The sequence below is a fragment of the Trifolium pratense genome, linkage group LG5 (assembly GCF_020283565.1).
Source record: "Trifolium pratense cultivar HEN17-A07 linkage group LG5, ARS_RC_1.1, whole genome shotgun sequence".
Lineage (NCBI taxonomy): Eukaryota > Viridiplantae > Streptophyta > Magnoliopsida > Fabales > Fabaceae > Trifolium > Trifolium pratense.
The window spans coordinates 10,282,420-10,301,583 of record NC_060063.1 but is presented as its reverse complement, the minus strand read 5'-3'; the positions used below and the strand labels follow the sequence as shown (position 1 = coordinate 10,301,583).

The 19,164-nt window shown below is 31.0% G+C and overlaps 1 long non-coding RNA gene across 1 annotated transcript; it reads left to right on the top strand.

Annotated features, from left to right (window-relative positions):
* The first annotated feature begins 10,181 nt into the window (after positions 1–10,181).
* On the top strand, positions 10,182–13,970 carry LOC123884270. The gene is made up of 5 exons (XR_006800720.1): positions 10,182–10,417; positions 10,744–10,791; positions 10,913–10,957; positions 13,651–13,791; positions 13,893–13,970. It is a non-coding gene; the product is annotated as an uncharacterized LOC123884270 (long non-coding RNA).
* Positions 13,971–19,164: the final 5,194 nt, after the last annotated feature.

Here is a 19,164-nt window from a genome sequence, read left to right as displayed (position 1 = left end):
TTTTAGCATATTTTGACCATTGATTATATCTGATGGTTGTAAATAATTTTTTTTTACTCCCTCACCGGTGAGGGACCTATTTGCTCCCTCACCCTAGCATTCACCAATATGGTGGCTTCTATAAAGGACCAAATTTTATATATATATTATAAAATTTTTATATACATTATAGATCATATATATCAGTTATTATTTAAATCTAAACAGTTGGTTGTTTTTTTATAAAAAGACCGAAGAAAATATATTAAATGTCAAACTTAAATTACACTGCAAGTCTTTTATCTTTTTTTTTTTTAAACAATTTGGTCCTTTATTTTTTTTTGTATCACTTTGGTCCTTTATCTTTCTTTTATAACAATTTCGTCTTTTATCTTTTTTATTTGTAACATATAGATCCTTTATTTTTTATAAATAAATAAGTTAAAAGACCAAAGTGTTACAAAAAAATAAAATAAATGACCTACAGTGCAATTTTGTCTATTATATAAGTTAATTTAAAGTTTCCATTGTATTTAGTGATGGAAACCTGTCGGGAACGAATGAAGCGCATAAGGTAAGTTATTTCCTCCTAACCCAATTCTTTTCATACAAAAATCAAACCTTTAAACACATGTATAAGAGAGGTCTAAAACCCTTACCACTTGAATCAACTATAATCATTTTACTGTTAATAACATACTTAAACTTTTAATAATTCTATCAAAACTTTGAGTTAAAAATTGAGGTTAAGTTGAATTCATAACTGTTGCTGAATAGATAGAATAATATTAATTGTACAAAAAAAATAGTAATATTAATAGTCATTTTATAATTATATCTCTATTATATACTATTTGTGTTTGACACTTTTGAAGATGTCGATCTTCTGAAAAGAGTTCAAAGGATCTATACATGTGTAGTTTTTCAGTGGTGGTTTTTCCATCTAAAAAGATTTAGCGGCGCATCTATGTAGCTTCCATACATGCTTAATTTGAAAAAAAACATTTGATAATTACGTAATTTGAAATTAGCTATCAAACTTAATTTACTTACACACCTACAATGACTATATAAATTAAGGGTATCTTAAAGAGTGCCTCGGGACACTTGTTAAGCATACCAAAAAAATAATTGTTAATAATTTTTTGGCTTAATTAGTCTATTGGTTCCTTAAAGACATTTTAGATTTCACAATGGTTTCTTAAAGAAAAAAATGTTCGGATTGGTCCCTTAAAGACATATATGTTTCTCACATTGGTCATTTTCGTCAATTTTTTACAAAAAACATTAGTTTTAGTTTACTGAATTGTGGATGTCATTAAGTGTAGGTGGTCCACCAAAAACTTTAATTTTTAAAATTTTAACCATTGGAATTTTTTGTTATATTTGGAGGTAAAATTTAACGGAAAGAACCAATATGACAAATATATATGTCTTTAAGGGACCAATCCGGACCTTTTTTTCTTTAAAGAACCAATTCAGACATTTTTTTCTTTAAGGGACCATTATAAAACCTTTTTTTTTATAAAACATTTAGCGTGCATAGGCATCACATGAAAAACATTTCTCAATAGGATTCGAACCAGGGACCATTATAAAACCTAAAATGTCTTTAAGGGACCAATAAACTAATTAAACCTAATTTTTTTAGACAACTAGTAGTATTATAAATCACACATTTTCAATGTCAGAAGGTCAATATTTAATATTCAAAGTCAACTTCTGTTAAACAAAGTGAAATGTCCATATTTTTGCAGGTCATTGTTTTATAGTAATTAATGTTCAAGTCTCCTATTTATATTATTATTATTATTATTATTAATTATTAATAATCAAACCTTTCACACGTTTAGGTCACTCGTCAATTTTAGTTTTGCAAATTCAAAACTATTTAGGTTTCTTAGTAGTATTTCAATTGAGCTTTCCAATTTATTGATTGCGAAGTACTTTTACATAACTACACTTTAAGCGTCTGTTTGGTTGTGCGTTTTGACACCCCAAACGTGAGTTTTTCATTTTCTAGTGTGTTTGGATAAAAGCAAAATCGAATCCTGAAACGTGATTCTACACCCCAAACGTGAGTTCAATGGAAGCTACAATTTCAAGCTTCTGCGTCAAAGTAAAATCGATTTGAAGATTTTTTCTTTAAATGCTTTTTATTCTTCTTTTTTATTCCTTTTCTGCCCTTGACATATTGTCTTTCCAAATTCATCCTCCAGATCCACCACTCCAACAAGATGCATGTTGCCTTTCCCCTCTAAAATCAACAACCACGCCGATTTGTCAGAGCACCGTAACAATGTTGATGGTGAGGGTAAAGAGAGATTAGATGAAAAATTGCTAGAATGGGATAAGAATATTGAGAGATGGGGAAGGAGAAGTGAAAAAAAAATGGTATGATAAGATTGAGAGATGGGAAGGAGAAAAGGTAGAATCTCGTTGAAGATTCTGGAAAAATTCTAGAAAAATGAATGGATAATGGTGGTGTTTTTTTTTGACGCAAGAGGATAATGGTAATGTTTTAACTTTTAACAAATGCCGGTGTTTATTTTAATTTTTTTTAAAAGTAAAACAACTAAACAAGTGGTGGTGTTATTAAGGTAGTTTATTTTAACTAGTTTAATTTTTACTAGTGTCTTGGCGGCCGTGTGGGTGTTATTATATGTTAAAGACATTTTGGTAATTTATGGGTTTAAAAGCAATTTTGATGCAAATTACCCAAACATCATAAATTGATAAGAATCACTTTTGTTTTAACGTATCCAAACATAAATCAATTTTATCAAACTCACTTTTAAACCAAATCAATTCTTTCAAACTCAATTCTATCAAACTCAATTATTTAATTTTTACTCGTACATTCACACTCACACTGTGAATCACACACACACGAAATCTCACGGCATTGGTTACTATATCAAATCAGACATTAAAGAATCAAAATATTTCATTAAGGTTTTTTCAACACAGTTCCTTGATAATTTGAGATATTTCATTAAGAACAAACTTTATATGCATGTAAAGTAGAAGTTGGTAATAGATAGTTATGGATATCATATGTAAATCTATTTATGTGGTTTGTTTTGAGTAAATACCCTCAAATTTTGGCTTGAAATTACCCCTCCAAATTATATTTTCTTTTTTGTTTAGTTAAATTAAATAAGTGTTTTTTTTATAAGCAGTTAAATTAAATAAGTGTGATTTTCACATGTTTGTTTTAATTTCTTGTCTTGATACAATTTATTCCCTCCGTCTCAAAATAAATGACTTAGTTGACCACCTTCACATTTGTCAATGTCCAGCTTTAATCAATAATATCTTAAGTTATCTATTATTAAAAATTATATAGTTTGAAAATATTCATCGGGACAAATCAAACAACATCTCATATGCTTATATTTGTATGTACATATTAGTAGAAAAATATGGTAAAACTAGATCATATGAATAGTACACTAAGTCAAAATTAGGTCATTTATTTTGGGACAGAGGAGGTATATTGTTTTTCGGTGTTTGTGCTGTGCATTTTGTTTTTTCGTCGCTGTGCGGTGTTTATTTGTTTCAACTTGAAGGAATAACTTTGATGTGGTTCAAATCAAATCATGTATATTTTGATGTCATCAACACTACAGACCCATAGATATAGATAGTTTGGACACTTCAATATAGTCATATTTGTAGGCTTGTTGGATCTATTCGTTCTGCCCAGAGAATCTTGGTTCCCCATTATTTCTCGAAGTTACCGGTGGCTTGTGACGTGGACCTTTATTTGGCAACCACAGAACATTTGTGTGTGCATTTAATTGACTTTTCTCCCACTCGCGCGTAGATGTACAATGACATGCCTAGGCTACTTGATTGTAATTGGTTTTCCAATATATCATTTGGGTCGTTGTATTCAAAAGGGTAAATAGTGTTTTACCCCCTGCAAAATAGGAGAATTTTGCATTACCCCCCTGTAAAATAAAAAGTTGTGATTCCCCCCTCGTAATATTAAGATTCTTTGTTTTATCCCCTGAATTGACAACATGGATTTTGAATCTTAATTTTGCTGAAATGGCAACCATACGTGGTTTTTTTTTTTTTACACATGGCTTTTTTTATTGTTTTTATTTATTTAATTTTTATTTTGCCACATATTGAGCTATGTCATTTAAAAAAAATAAAAAATAAAAAACAAAAAAGGGGAAAAACAAACCGCAAGAAACATCAATAATCTTCACCATTCTCATGGGAAGAACAAACAACAACAACCCATTCTTTCATTCAATTAAAAAAAAAAAAATCAAAACAACAACAAACTTCATCTTCAATCTTAAATTTCATCTCATCAATTCAATCTCAAACCCATAAATCTAAAACCATAAAAAACTCATAAGTTTCTCAAAACATAAAATCTCACAGTTCATTCTCCACCACCAGCCACTACCACTGTCGTCTTCCATCTCTCTTTCCCACCAATTGCATCTCTCTTCCTTGCAGCATCACTCTCACTAATTTCCGCCGATTTTCAGATCTGAATTTTGTTGTTTGTTGATTTTCCAAAAAATTAAAATTAAATCAGAATTAATGATGTTTGGAGAACATGTGTTGTTATTTTTCTTGAACTTGTAATTGCTAACCCAACCCATATCCTTCACCAAGATCAAAGGAATGAACACGTGAGAGGTAGAGACCAGGAAGGAGAGGGATGAAGGAGTTGATTATGTTAGGGTTGTTGGTGGTGGTGGTTATGGAGGAGGTGGAGGAAGAGTTTAAATTGGAGGAATTGTGGAGATGTTGATTTTATTTATTTTTTTTTATTTAGGGATTTGAGATGAAAGTTGCTTCATGAAATTTGATATGAAAGTAGTTTTTTGGAAAAAAAAATTGTGGGATTTGAGATGAAGATTTTTTTATTTTTATTTTTATGGCTTAACTACACATTTGGTCCCTTACGTTTATTTTAGGTTTCAATTTGGTCCCTTACGTTTAAAAAGTATCAATTTGGTCCCTTACGTTTATTTTATGTTTCAAGTTAGTCCTTTCCGTTAGTTTTGTCACTAACACCGTTTGAACAGTACACGTGTCAGCGTGTCCAAGTGCCACGTGTCAGTCCACATATGCAAATTGACTGCCACATGTGACAAAATTGACGGAAAGGACTAACTTGAAACCTAAAATAAACGTAAGGGACCAAATTGATACTTTTTAAACGTAAGGGACCAAATTGAAACCTAAAATAAACGTAAGTGACCAAATGTATAGTTAAGCCTATTTTTATTTTAAATAACAACTAGCATGACACCCGTGCGTCCGCACGGGAGTCGCGGCGTTGCCGCTCCTCATTTGGTAAGATGAAATTTATTGGAAAGTTGATTAAAATATAAAAAAATAGAAGGGATATAATATTTGGTAAAAAAATAGAAAAAGAACAATGGTAAAATCATTACCAAAAAACCTTATGTCTCCATATTAATATAGGAATATAAATAAGGATAATGCAAAAATTATGAAAAAAATAGGCTATCTTATTAATATATTAGTAAAAACATAGGTCTTGGAAAAATCACCAAAAAACTTATGTCAATGTATTAATATATGAGTATAAATATAGTCACTAAAAATTATTAAAAAATAGGCAATCATATGTGAAAATATAGGTCTCACAATAATCATAAAAATAATTAGGTCACCGTATTAAATATGAGTATAACCTGTAAAATTGTAAAAAAAAAAAAAATAGACAACTTAATTTTTATTTTATTTTTGTTACAAACAACTTAATTAATATATAATTAAAAGTATAAGTCCCGTAGAAACCACGCAAACAAAAAAGTTTCCATATAAATATATGAGTATAAATATAGGTCCCGCAAATATTATAAAAGATGGGCAAGCTTATTAATATGAGTAAAACACATAGGTCCCCGTGTACAAAAAAAAAGCACATAGGTCCCCAAAAATCACACAAAAGATTAGGTTCTCGTATTAATATATGATTATAAATATAGCTCTAAAAAAATAGTAAAAAATTGAAAACAAAGATTTATTTGAAAAAGTGCAAAAAAATAGGAATTTATTCTTGGATTAAGATGAGGGTATAATAGGAAGATAATGTGCAAAAATCCACTTTTATTAATTAAGTGTTATCATTCTAACTAAACACTTATAAAAAAACGGAAGGAGTAAAATATTAAGATGGAATTAACCACCTCAAGAAAATTTTTAAAATATTGAAATTATTTACTAACTTTCAAATATGACACAAAATATTCATGAAAGTGATGATGTGTCAAATTATTAAGTAGGGGTAACATGAGATTTTCACATGTATCTTATTTTCTTAGGTCCTTGTAATAAATATATATATGAGTATGAATATAGTCCCGTAAAAATTATTAAAAAATAAGCAATCTTATTAATATGCTAGTAAAAATATAGGTCTCGCAACAATCATCAAAATAATTAGGTCACCGTATTAAATATGAGTATAAATTTAGGTTCTACATAAATTATTAAAGATCAGGAAACCTTATTAATAAGAGGATAAATATAGGTCCCGCATAAGTCACACAAAAGATTATGTCTCCGTATAAATATATGAGTATAACTCGTAAAATTATAAATAAAAAAACAAACAACTTTATTAATATAGGAGTAAAAATATAAGGCTCGTAGATATAACAAAAAAAAAATAGGTTCCCGTATTAATATAAAAATAGCCCGTAAAATTATTAAAAAAAATAGACAACATAATATATTTGTAAAAACACAAGTTCTTTGAGAATCACAAAAAATAGTAGATTTTCGTATTAATATATGAGTATAAATATAGGTCTCACAAAAAATAGTAAAAAACTGAAAACTTCATTAATAAGAGTAAAAACACATGCCTCGCAAAAATCCCACAAAAAATTAGATCCTTGTATTATTAAAATATTGAAATTAGTTATTAACTTTCAAATATGACACAAAATACCCTTGAAAATGATTATGTGTCAAAAAATAAAAAGGGGAAAATTTGTGATTTCATATGTATCTTCTTTTTTCCTTCAAAAAAAAATGTATCTTCTTTTCATATATTGTAGATGTGTCATTATATTCATTCATCGGTCATAATTATTAATTTTATGCGGATTTCTATATGTTATTTATTTTATTTTTTTTAAGGTAAAGAAACGTTTTAAATTGAGTAAGCAAAACAAAATTAATACTGCATATATTAATTCTCCTATATAGTAGATTGTACAGGATTTATCGATGCCCAGTTAATTGATATGTATCTTCTTTTTTCCTTCAAAAAAATATGTATCTTCTTTTCATATATTGTAGATGTGTCATTATATTCATTCATCGGTCATAATTATTAATTTTATGTGGATTTCTATATGTTATTTATTTTATTTTTTTAAGGTAAAGAAACATTTTAAATTGAGTAAGTAAAAGAAAATTAATACCGCATATATTAATTCGCCTATATAGTAGATTGTATAGGGTTTATCGATGCCCAGTTAATTGATTTTTGTTTAATAAAAAAATTGAATTTGTATAAAATGAGGTAATTTGAATGATTATGTGTCAAAAAATGAAATATGGGCAAATTGGTTATTTCTTCTTTTAATGTATTGTAGATGGTTCCAAAAATATAACAAATTAATTCATATGGCTTAGTGATAAATATAATAAGAAGTGTAACTAAAAGGTTAAGAGCTCAAATCATGCTGAGAAATGTTAGAAATTTTTTAGCATGTTTCTACTAACTTTTTTTAATAAAGACACAAAATACCCTTGAAAATGATTATGTGTCAAAAAATGAAATAGGGGAAAATTGGTGATTTCATATGTATCTTCTTTTAATATATTGTAGATTCATATGTATCTTCTTTTAATATGTTGTAGATATATTGTAGATGATTCCAAAAATATAACAAATCAATTCATATGGCTTAGTGGTAAATATAATAAGGAGTGTAACTAAAAGGTTAAGGGCTCAAATCCTGCTGAGAAATGTTAGAAATTTTTTAGCATTTTTCTACTAACTTTTTTTAATAAAGACACAAAATACCCTTGAAAATGATTATGTGTCAAAAAATGAAATAGGGGCAAATTGGTGATTTCTTCTTTTAATGTATTGTAGATGGTTCCAAAAATATAACAAATTAATTCATATGGCTTAGTGATAAATATAATAAGAAGTGTAACTAAAAGGTTAAGGGCTCAAATCCTGCTGAGAAATGTTAGAAATTTTTTAGCATTTTTCTACTAACTTTTTTTAATAAAGACACAAAATACCCTTGAAAATGATTATGTGTCAAAAAATGAAATAGGGGAAAATTGGTGATTTCATATGTATCTTCTTTTAATATGTTGTAGATATATTGTAGATGGTTCCAAAAATATAACAAATCAATTCATATGGCTTAGTGGTAAATATAATAAGGAGTGTAACTAAAAGGTTAAGGGCTCAAATCCTGCTGAGAAATGTTTGAAATTTTTTAGCATTTTTCTACTAACTTTTTTTAATAAAGACACAAAATACCCTTGAAAATGATTATGTGTCAAAAAATGAAATAGGGGCAAATTGGTGATTTCTTCTTTTAATGTATCTTCTTTTAATATATTGTAGATGATTTGGAATAATTATAATAATAAAAATAAATAAAAATTCTAAGAAAATCTACATATGCATGCCACATCATAAAAAAAAAGATTCCATGTCTAGTTGGCGAATTAGGGGGTAATTGAATGAATCTTTATATTACAGGGGATAATCACAAATTTTTTTTTTGCAGGGGGGTAATGCAAAATTCGCCCATTTTGCAGGGGGGTAAAACCCTATTTACCCTTACTTTTATGATTAAAGAACAGACTAGTGACTTTTTATGAGTTAATTTTTACGATAAAAGATCCTCTCCGGTAATTGAGAGGGTCTTGTGCAATCTATGCCATTCATTTATATTTTAAAATTAAAATTTCTTGTATTAAAATAATAGGTGTGGTCCAGATTTCACCGGAGAGAGCAATTTTTACTAGTATAGTCTACCAATTTTATTTCCCTTAATAATTATGAAGGTTGAACCCACCTCATGCGTGTTTTGTCATTTAACAAGTAATTGGGTTCCTTTGGTTATTCTAATATGGTATGTAACTATTAGAGTTGTTAAAGAGCCTACCCGTGGGCCATGTCATATAAAGGCCGGTCCAGTCAAGCTCGGTAAATTTCATGGTCCGGCCCAATAAGAAAAGGCTTACATGGGCCGGTCCCACTAATAAAAAAAGATGCAACTAAATTTATGTTATATTTCTCAACTAAATTTTCAAGAATGTAATTCATATCCCTATATTTTCTCACCCAATTTCCCAAACAACAATAACATCATCTTTATCCTCATCAAACAAACAAACAAATCTCTAACAAATAATCTCATCACAATCCAATGAGTTTATTATTATTATTATTATTGTTATTATTATTATTATTATTATTATTATTATTATTATTATTATTATTATTATTATTATTATTATTATTACTACTACTACTAGCGGACAGACAGTGCGCATTTCACGCTTGTCTATGTTTATTAAGTATATTTATGTCAAATAAATATAAAAATAAAGTCATGGATTATGTTATTGTGAATTTGTTAATAAAAGATTTTTGCTGCTAAAAAAAAAAAAAGCCCTATGTTATGCTGAGTTTGTTAATAAAAAGACTTTTGCTGCTAAAAAAAATCAAGGGTATTGTTAGTATTATAAAAAGTCCACACGAAAAAAATTTGTATCCTCTGTATATAGGTATAAATATAGATTATTATTATTTCCACCTCATATCTCAGTATTTTATATCGACTTCTGATATAATAAAATTAAATACTACCAAAGTTACTAATTTATCCTTAGTAGGTGTAACCATATTCCAAGTTTTATATCTTTCATTGTAATTTAACTGAAAAAATATATAAAAAGAGTACAATTCAAGAAAACTGTCATTTAGCTTCAAAAGTTTTAGTCTCGGACAATTTTGGACGCCAATAGCGTCTATGTAGCATCTATTTAGCGTCCACAATATCCAACACAAGTCTCTTTTTTGCAATTGATTTTTTTGTGCAACTTTAAATCAGAAGAAAAGAATCTATCTACTCTTGACGCTAATTATTATTTATTTTTTTGATAAACGATGCTAATTATTAGTATTTAATTTAAATATGGATACATATTTAAATTTTATTTTTTCAATCATGGTTTTTTTGGTACATCACTTTTCACATAGTACATTTCATTTCCCTCACTTCCCTTCGCCGACCCGTTTGCCGTTCGTCATACCCTTTTTCGTTCGTGATAGCATTCGATTACCGTTCTCTGTTCTCGATCTGTTCCTCTTGTCGATCTGTTCATCGTCGTTCGTAGTTCGTTTGGATTTCTCTCTCATCTCACTGCAAAATCGTCTTTATTGGTTAGTTTTCATTCTCATTGAAATTACTTGGCACATGTTAATTTTGAAATTGATTTTTTTATACCTAAATCGTTTGGATTTTTTTCATTAGCATGTACTGGCCTTGCAATTTGCAAAGAGGTTAATAATAGTGTGATTGTAGGGAGGTTTGTTAGTTCTGGATTGTATTGTTTGAGATTGAGTGAGTTAGTACTTAGTGTTATACAAGTGATTAGCAGGCTAGGAGGTTTTGCAATTTTAGTCAATGTAAAATGCATTTCTTCGATCATCATATGTGTTCTCAAAGTGATATCATATGGTTTTCTGACATTCTTCTATGTTATTAGACAGTGGAGGAAATAGATTTCACATTCGTCCTGCTCATTCTGATATAGGTAAGGTACTGTAACTAGTCCCTTAAGCTTTGTTGTCATGTACTATAGTTCTTGAATTTTGTGGAATTATGCTCTATTTTATCATTGAGCTTACTTCTTGAGTCATTGGTATTCATTGCAGGCTCTTTATCAAATTAGTGTTGATGGAAAGCATTATGCGAATAAGGTAAGACCACTGTTAGTGTTAGCATGTTGGTTCTAACGAGGATTAAAATACAAATGATGAAAATGAATTAATCAACTTGAAATGATACTAAAATTGAATAGGAAATAAAGCTAAGATAGGAATCATTCTTGTTGAACTTAGATCAAATAGTTGCAATACAAAAGGAATTTGAGATGTGAAAAGAGAGTTTGGGAGAGAAGAATAACAACTTCACCAATCACATAAAAATGAGAAATAACTCCTAGTTCACTATATATACTATCCATGTGTGATAAAATCCCTTAGTGTGATAATTCGCATCAAGCTTAACAGAATGACCTTCATTTGCCTCTTGTGAGACCCTCCACTCCTCATTTGCTGACTCATCAGTTTCTAGACCCTTCCCTTTATTTTGTCTCATTACAATACCATCCCCTTTAAAACCAACCTTGTCCTCAAGGTTGAAATTAAGATAAAGGTGTTGACTGAGAGTAGTAACTCCTAAAGTAAGCTCCAAGTTAAGCATGCCTTCTTTATGGACTAGAGAATACAATTGGATGATAGCAACATATTTCCATATGACTTCCAAGTTCAAAGCAAAGCACACCGCGCCAAAAGACAATCCACCCGGATCCCATTTCTTGGAGTGCCATGGAAAAACAATAAGATGAACACAAAGTAGATCAAGCTTTGCACTTTGTGACCAAGATCCAAGCATTCCTACCATCTCAACATTTGTAACAGCTGGCATTATTGAAGTGTGTACACTCAGTAAATGTACTAGTGTAGTAAAAGCAACATAAAAATAAGTCAGGCACGGAACTTGAATTAATGAAGCAGCAACATCTTCAAGAGGCACAACAATGACAATTCCAATACAAGTGGTGTAGTTTAGGCCAACTCCCTTGCCAACTATTGGTGCAATTAACTCATCAATCATGTTGGCATTCATTTCACAGTTGTAAGTCATTGCAGAATAGTATGCTATCATATCCTTCTTCTGCACATCATGAAATAGGTCACAAGCTTTGTGAATGCTGCCATAGTGTGCATAACAGTCACTGAATGAATGGACCAACTGATCTTTCCATATCATGAGAATGTCATTAATGTGTGATTCAATCCGGTACCAATACTCTCGATCCAACCACGGTGAACATGATGAACGAGTCTCTCCTTTGTGAGTCCTAAAATCATTTGATGCTCTCCGGCATGCAATGATTGCTTCATAATATTTCTCCTTCCAAATACTCATTGCATCAGTAAGCAAGCAATGGCTAACAACCTTTAGAGCAAACACAAACTCTTCAATTGATATATTTTCCTCTCTAAAATTCCTCCAAAGTTGAACCAAAGAAGAATGATAATCCCCTGACACATGAAAAAACAAACTTGACAGCAGCTTTTGTTGCTTCCATCCAGTGAAGATTTTATAGTCGCATACACGTCTTTGAGTTTTCAACTTTCTATTCTTTGTCCACTGAAAATAGCATATAGACCTGGTAGCAACTACACAGCTTGTCTGATCAGGTGGTGCAGGTGGCTGTGGAGGATTCGATATTGTGCGATAGGTCCAATCTGGTGGTTTTGGCAGCAGCGACTTCATTGAGACATTTCGTCGAGCATGAGAAAGGCATGTTTGTATCGAGCTAGACAACATTATTATTGGATATGGTGATTTTGCTGTACATAGCCATTCTGAAATTGACTCGTTATCTTGTGGCTCGTGCTGTGAAATCAAGGCCATTGTCTCTGTAGTAACCTCCAAACCAATTTTAGTGAATCGTCGATCCCTCTGTCTTGGTGTTCCATGAATCCTCGTGAATGACTCTGTTATGGCGAGTTTTCCAACATCGTTATCGACATCACATGTCGGCGTCACTGTTTCCACCATTTTCGTCTCACAGACAGATTCAGGTTCCAGAATCGGTTCCAAGAATGGAAGAAATGCATCCGAAGAAGGCAGGGCAGTGTCCTTGGTTACAACATGATTCACGATTGGTGCCATGGAGGGAACAATTGTATCTGAAACTAAGAGAGTTTCGTTCACCGATTTGGAAGCAACAATTTCTTCTTGCAATAATTTCTGCTCACTAACAGAAGGAACCTCGATCTGTTTTGCAGATAAACGAAATTCATCATGCATCAATAAATTGGTATTCAACGGTTCTGGTGTAGGGATGTATTTGGGTGAGTTCGATGCACCATGGGAAGAGCTCGGCGAGCAGTTGTAGTGTTGAAGTAGAATCTCCAATTTGGAGATGATTCTGTCGAAAGCAGCGTTGTTGCGAGCGTGCATTTTCTCCCATCGATCCCATCGATCTTTTTCGGCGATGTTCTTCACGTACTCTGCCATGGTGAGAATGAAAGCACCAATGAAATGATACTAAAATTGAATAGGAAATAAAGCTAAGATAGGAATCATTCTTGTTGAACTTAGATCAAATAGTTGCAATACAAAAGGAATTTGAGATGTGAAAAGAGAGTTTGGGAGAGAAGAATAACAACTTCACCAATCACATAAAAATGAGAAATAACTCCTAGTTCACTATATATACTATCCATGTGTGATAAAATCCCTTAGTGTGATAATTCGCATCAAGCTTAACAGAATGACCTTCATTTGCCTCTTGTGAGACCCTCCACTCCTCATTTGCTGACTCATCAGTTTCTAGACCCTTCCCTTTATTTTGTCTCATTACACAACTCTTCAGTTGCTGGTCCTAACGAGGATGAAGATCCAGAAGAGGCTGAATTGAAGAAGGAAGCTTTGAAGGCTAGGCAATAAATAGCTTATAAGCAGTGATGGTTAACAAGTGTTTCTGACATTAAACACTTCAGCTATAGATGTACAGGTTGTGGGGCTGATGGAGTAATTACTCAATTTTGCCTTTGCTTTATATTTTTTTTCTTTTGTTTCCTTTCGTTTTGCTGATATATGGAATTTTTCACACAGAGGATATACTTTTGTAGCAATGAGTGCGTTTAACGATGTTATTTCTTCTAATTCAGCCCCTGCTTTTTGAAGAGGTAATGATCTTTTTAGTTTTCACTTTTCATTATTAATGGTTTTAAATCAAGGGTAGTTTTTAATTACTACAAAAGTTACTAATTTATCCTTAGTGGGTGTAACCATATTTCAAGTTTTATATCCTTCATTGTAATTTAACCAAAAAAAATATCTAAAAAGAGTATAGAAAGAATATAAAATAAATACAATAAAAAAAATGATACGTTTAAAATGGGAGTGGTTATGGTGCATAAGCTTTTTCCTTATGCACCATGCATAAATAATAAAAATTGTTTAACGCACTCCCCAAATTGACACAATTTCATCAAATTGTATGAAGCATTAAGTGCAAAGAATAAAAGATTAAAACTAGATCACAATCCAATCATATAGAATCAAGTTCACATGGTTCAAACAAAATACAATGAAATTCACCTAAAGATCCAATCTAAGAATCTAGAAACTCATATTAAAGGTAGAAATTACATGGAGAAGAAGAGATGAAATCTTCATGACAAGAGGTTTTGGAGTGTTTCCACCCTTTGTTCCTTGCTTGAATCCACTCCAATTGAGCTCCAATCTTCAATTTTTATCCCAAAATGCGTAACCCCTTTCCAATGGGTGTTTTCCTCTTTAAATAGTGCAAAAATGGGTCAACAAGGTCAGCATTGCGCCTAGGCGCAGAGAACAACGAGAAAATGTAAAAAAAAAAAAAACAGCTTAATTTCGCTAGGCGTAGCATTTGGGGCGCAACACTTTCAGCAACAGTTTTTAGGCCTTCAGCAACTTTTTTTGACAGTTTTTTAGGCCTTTAGCAACACTTTTTGACAGTTTTTCCTTGTTTCTTCCAACATAAACCAACTCTTCAAAACCATGAATTCCACTTATTCTAAGCTTAAAAATCATCAAAAGGTCCTCTAAATCTTCCTTGAATTAAGTCAATTTTAGCATGTAATAACGGAGTTATCAATGGTCCAACTTGTTAATTTCACACATTAACAATGCCTTATATAGGCTACAATGCATTGGGCCAAATACAACTAAAGCTCAATAACAACAACAAAGATACACATAACAAAACATTATATATTTACAAGGACTAAAACAAAAAAAAAATACTTTTATTTGCAATAAGAATGCAACTTGCTCCTTCAAAATATCAACCTGAGAAGCTTTGTCCTTAAACGAATCAATTTCAGCTTGCATTTTCTTCTTTTTCCCATTAGCCTCAAAGGAATATGCCAAACTTGTAGAATCGAAAGTATTGAGTTGATCAGACAGCGTTACCCCCAAGTCCATACTACGAGCAAATCCACTATGTTCTTTTCCAAAGACTTTCACAAAGGCTTTATTCTCTAACTGAGTCTTTGCAATCAGCTTGCAATCTCGGACTCTTTTTCGACGTATTTAGTACGCAATCTTGGCGTTGTACCTCACGATCTTCTCTACTCTCCTCTCTAGTAGAGTTTTTGTCCCCTGGCGTTGTACCAATTGGGCTAGTAGCTCAATTATTTCAGTAAAAAAATTGTATAATGATCTCTTTAAGTTGAAATAGAAATTATTTTAGTAAAATTATTTTAGTTTAATGATATGCATATTCATGAAGTTTGTATATGTTGGTTAATTGGTTAATTTATTTTTGGATTTTTAATTTTTTTTTTAAGCATTGCACAAATTAGTGACTAATTTTTTTTAACTTTTATCACTAAACTCGGTCAATAAAATCGATCCTTAAAATCAGTTTTTAAATGGTTTCTAAAATCGGTCTCTAAAATTTATCTCTAAGATCAGTAGCCAAATTAGTCTCTAAAAACCGGGCACTAATTTGGTCTCTATGGATGGGTGTGGTTATGGTGCATAAGCCTAAACTTATGCACCATGCATAAACTTGCTTCCTACACCCACCATATTTGCTTCCTATACCAAAAGTCAACCAAAGGTCAGCCCAAGCCCAAAATTAGGCAATCCATTACTCGCACGCCCCCCATATACTACCCCATTACTTGCGCACCCCCCTTTTGCTTAGCGCACCCCCCAGTTTTTTTTTCTTTTTGCGCGCCCCCCCTTTTGCTTAGCGCACCCCCCAGTTTTTTTTTCCTTTTTCTCTAGATTTCTTGTGAGCCCCCAATTTTTTTTCCTCCCCTAGATTTCTAGCGCGCCCCCAATTTTTTTCTCTCCTCCAAACTTCTAGCGCACCCGTCCCCCAAATTTCTAGCGCGCCCCCCGTTTCCAATTAAATAATAATTTTTGTTCTTTTGAAGTATATATTATAAAAATCCATTTTTAATTAATTTTCGTCATACACCCCCTCGAAGCCCAACATAATAACGAATGGTTCATGTATATATAAAGCATATTTGTCAAACATACAATTTAATTTTAAGTTTTATCAATCATAATCACAATATAAATAAAATTTCATACGTTAATTACATATATATATATATATATATATATATATATATATATATATATATATATATATATATATATATATCGATTTTTCTTTACAATAAAAAAATGATCGAATCCAATATCTCATGCATACTATCCAAATTTTTTTCAACTAAACTAACCTTAATTGCTTTATATGATTTTTTGCTTTATGTAGCATGGTTTTGTAAAATGGTTATGTGATGTTTTACTTAATAACAATGGTTTCAATATATAACATCTTGGCACTAATGCCCATATGAAACCATTTAACTAAAATAATGGTTTCAGAGTATAACGCTATGAAACCATTTAACTAGACTAATGGTTTCAGTGTATAACATCTTGAAACCAAATAACAAGACTAATGGTTTCAGTGTATAACGCTATGAAACCATTTAACTAGAATAATGATTTCAGTGTATAACAGTATGAAACCATTTAACTAGACAAATGGTTTTAGTGTATAACATCTTGAAACCAATTAAAATGACTAATGGTTTCAATGTATAACATCTTGACACTAATGCTCATATAAAACCATTTAACTATAATAATGGTTTCAGTGTATAACAATATCAAACCATTTAACTAGACAAATGGTTTCAGTGTATAACATCTTGAAACCAATTAACAAGACTAATTGTTTCAGTGTATAACATCTTGACACTAATGCTAATATAAAACCATTTAACTATAATAATGGTTTCGGTGTATAACGCCATGAAACCATTTAACTAAACTAATGGTTTCAGTGTATAACGGTATGAAACCATTTTTGCTGTGGAATGGTTTCAAAGAGTTGTTCTCCAAAAACATATTTAACCCTTAATAAAAATTGTGAAATAAATTTAAATTTTTAAGACGATATAAAACCGAAGAGAGTGAGGTATCCCCAACCGTTCCAAATAATTCAAAATACCCTAAATAAAATTTTGGGAAAATTTTATTAATATCTTATATTTATAAAAGCATATTTACCTCATTTAATTAACTAAAAATAGTTCCAGGTCTCAGAAAAATACCAAACTGGTCCCAAAATTCTCAGAAAATTATTTACTATTTTTATGTAAAAATAATAAAAAAAATTGGAGTCTCCTTGGCACCGCACGCGCCCCCACGCGCCGCCAGTGAGAGTGGGTGTGGACGTGCGTCACTGTTCATCATCTTCCTCACCCATTTTCTGCAGAAACGGGTCACGACGACCCGGTTCATCGACCCGGTTCGTTCTCCCTCAATAATCAACGAAACTCGACGTTCTTTATACCGTTTTGATCGTCGTTCGATTTTATGAATGTTTCCGGTATTAGTTTTCGAAATCGGTGATCGAATCGCATGTAAAATGTGGCCGAAATTGAGCAAGCAAAAATAGAAAGTTCTTCGGTTATGATTATTACATGTGTAAAATCATCTGATGGCTGTGAATGACTTATGCACCATACATAAGAAAAGGCTTATGCATATTAACTTTTGCCTCTATGGATTAGTTACTAACAATTTATCAACCAATTTAACGTGGTCGTTAAATTGACCGCTAATTGATTGGGTGTCATCGATCTTTAAATTGGTCACTATAGTATATTGTAAAACATCATATTTGAAAAGTCCGCTAATGCTATGGTGGATCACCTTCACAAGTGATCTACCGTGGACAAGTGATTTACCGAATATGAATAGTATATTATATAGTAAGGAGCTGGCGGAGAAGTTATAATTTGCACCGAAACCGAAACCTGAATTGGAATTTGTGGCCTTGTAATGGATAATGGTGGAGGCCGAATCTTCTGCAACCTTGTGATCTCATTCTCAGCCAGAGATTTAGATCCATTAGATTGTTTTCCAGTATGGTCCTGAACAAAACTCTTGAAATCATCTTTGTGAATGTTGTGAACTTTGTCCTGGGGATAATGATTTCTACCACTAGTTATAACATTATTGCGAAAATCAATTATTTGTTGTAAACGACTCTTTTTTATGTTTTTCCCTGATTTGTTTATACCAAAATTCAGATTCGTCATTTTGCAAACCGATAAAGTTATACTGTCAAAATGTCCCACTTTGATAATTAATAGTGATAACAACCAAAAACAAAAACAACCCAAATAAAACCACTACCTATTAAAAAAAACTAAACCGAGAATTTTTAAAAAATTTATTATCACCTACACCCGACCCACTTGCTTTAGAGCATAGGAAAAAGGAACCCGTATTTATAAAAAGATTAAAACTTTGACTCAAGAGTCTATGACACTAAGAAAACTGAGAAGAGTAAAGAAAATGAAAATTTTATATATGACACATTATAAAATATATCGGCTCAGTGAGCAGGGTGTAGAACGGTATTTTAGGTAATACAATTTGGATTTAATCAAGGTGTTCAAGTGAAAAAAATCGGAACATTCATTGTAAATACAAATTGGTTGACAAACAATTTTTTTTATAATACTCTTGAAATATGGTTCTTTAGGTTTAAAATATTGTGTTATATATGCTAGGGATAAACCCGTGCGTTGCACGGGTTTGATTAAAATATATAATTAAAATATTTTTATAAATAAAAAATAATAATTGCGATAACTATAATCACATATAGTTAAATAATAGATATTATTTTAAAATATGATTATATTTAATATTAGTATATGAGTAAAAAAAAAGTTGTTTAGAAATATTAGATTTTTTATTAATTTATATCGTAGTTTGTTTACATTTTAATGTAATAGATCTCCGTTAAGTGATATAACTTTATATAGATATTATATAGTATTAAGTGATATAACTTTAT